A 2,705-nucleotide genomic window follows, 5' to 3' on the forward strand; every position below is an offset into this window, starting at 1 on the left:
GGGCTGTGCTCAGGGCAGGGCTCTGCACGTGTCCCTGGGCAAGTTGGAATGGAGCTTTTGGTGTCTGCCAGGACTGTCAGTGCAAACTCAGCCAGCAGCCACTGCCTGCTAGCCGGGTACCATGCAAGGCTGATGCCTTTGCTGTCAGCCCAGGATGGTGATACTCATTAGATGGAAGCAACTGAACATGGTAACTGAGGTCTCCTTATTTCAGTAGCTTCTTTTGGCCAAGAAGTTTCATCTATCCACACAAAATGTCAACTTGTTTTCAGCTACTTCTGTTCTACGCTACTAGAAAACCACTGACCTCAAGTACATTACTGTCCAATCACCAGAATAATTGATTTTGGCTAACAGACTTTATTACCTGCTCAGCTTCCCTCTCAAGTCAATAAGCATTTGCTGATCTCACCACGATGAGGTTACTGTCCCAGCATCCACACAGTTTGCACACCTCCAAGGATGACTCCAACTCTCAAAAAGGAATAGTCCACATGTTCAGCATGTTTCACTTGTTGCAGAAAACTGAATGTAGAGCTTAAATAGAGTCTGGCATAACGAAACATCAGCTGGCACTACCCTGAAATACACATTCACACAATCCTCTGCCAGACCGGGGCTTGCTGAACGTGTCACTCAGAGCTTCCAGACATCAGCTGTGAGTGCGACCCAGCGAGAGGGAACCAGATGGCAAAAGACTCCTGGCATCTTTCAACGTTACGCGAAGTGTTTCTTCAGCTCGTGTGTACACCACCCAGCCACACTGCTTTGGAAACAGCCCTGCGCATCTCTCTGCAGATCCTTCCACACACAGACCATTCAATAGGAAGGCCCAAGGCTGTTACTTTTAAGCACTGAACCAAAACGTCTCACACTCGGAGTTTCTGTTGTCAGGAGAGAGAAAGAAACACCTCTGAAGGATTAATTTCATCCTTGGGACCTGTTACCTCAGAGTGTTCAATTGCTCATTAATGACCATGCAGGAGTCAGATGCTTACAGTCAGATGAGGAGAATAAGACCAGAATGCTAACTGAATTGCTGAGAAGGGTGAGAAGTTTCACAGCTGTTTCTACGGGCAAGCAGGGCTCAACAGCTATGTTGGTAACATGCTGATAGTTCAGGCACCACAGAGAGATGATTTTGCTCATGGCCAAATTAACATGGCCTAGCCCTCTCTTAATCCAACTGAAACACCAGCTGTGTAGGTCAGGGGTTTGCTTCTATTCCATGTTCAAAGGGGCTCAGCTGAAGGCCGGTGCTGCGCCTGCAGGCACTGCTAAGGACCGAGTCCTGGACATGTGGGATGGCCACAGCTCTGCACAGCAACAGCAGGAAAACAGCCAGAACCACTTAGAGCTGGTCGGGTGCTAAAAACAGTAACAACAACAAAATATTGCAGCATAAAAGCAAACTTGCTAGGAGTGCTTCCACAGTTGGAGCACTTTGCCTGAACAGCTGCTCGGGCTCTGCTGTGCTGGGCTCAGTGACTGCAAGCACAAGGATTGCTGTGAGGGGGAACAGCAGCAATGCTGTGCTGTTAAAAGAGAAAAGAAAAAAAAAGCATCACGCTATTAGAGGTGAAGGCCTCTGAAGTAAAATATTAAAAAAATAATAATAAAAAAATTAGAAATTCTAAAATTCGTTATTTTGACCAAGCAGGTATGAGTCCCTTTACTTGTACAGAAAGTTGCTACCTTGCTGCAATGTTTTGCCTTAGGGCAGTTTTCAGAGAGCTGTAGATCTTTCAAGAATAATAAATTTCAGCACGTTGCCTGCACACACATCCAGAATAAAAAGTAAGAAGTAAAAAGGGCATGGAAAGATAAAGAAAAGACAAAGGCTGAATGCCTGAGCCACGAGCCGCAGGGAAGTGGGCACTGAGAATTTATAGACTGCAAACTTTGGAGGGTTTGGGAAGGTAGAGACATGGAAAACTGTCTGTATCAGGTTGGCACAGCTTAAAGGACAGAGATGTGACCATTGCTAAGAGTCAGAATTATTCAGGCCACAGTGCTACAAAACAGGGCCCTTCTGTGGCCAGAATTATGTTCATAGAAGGAGCGAATAACAGCCCCAGGTCAGCCGAGCCGATCTTCCAGTGATACCAGTGAAAGGTTTCTTCTGAATGCCAAAGGAGACAAGGCGTACTGTGCCCAAGAAGTGCAACATCCTCAAATGCACAACTGATTTTCAGTGGCAGTAAATACATCCCGATGCGTTAAAGCACAGCGTGCTCCAGCAGTGTCTCTTTAGGCTACGCAGCCTCCCCTGAGACCTGCAGGATGTCACCACTGACAACTGATGCTTTTCTACTGCCATCTCTGTTGAGATTATCAGTTTCACTCTTTTCTTTGTTTCATTTAAATATTCTCCTCCCAATACTCTCCGATTCACCTCAGGCCTTCGGGACCACCCGAATCCTGCAGAACCTGCTTGTCCCTCAGCCTCACACATTTATTTCCAAGACCAAAACGGATCGTTACAATCTGAGCCGTTCTGCGACAGCCTGTGGGACTGACCTTCCTCTGTGCTGCCAGCGATCTGCCTCCAAACCAACACAGCAGCAGACGGAGCAATTCTAACACAACGCATCTGGCAACAAGGGTTTAGAAATAGTTCTATTCGTTTATGTAAAAGCATACAACTTATCCAGAGGCAAATAAACCCACAAATCGCAGCTCTCTGCTATTATTCAATCCCCCCC

This window comes from Meleagris gallopavo, chromosome 20 (genome assembly GCF_000146605.3).
Source record: "Meleagris gallopavo isolate NT-WF06-2002-E0010 breed Aviagen turkey brand Nicholas breeding stock chromosome 20, Turkey_5.1, whole genome shotgun sequence".
In the NCBI taxonomy this organism is placed as follows: Eukaryota; Metazoa; Chordata; class Aves; order Galliformes; family Phasianidae; genus Meleagris; species Meleagris gallopavo.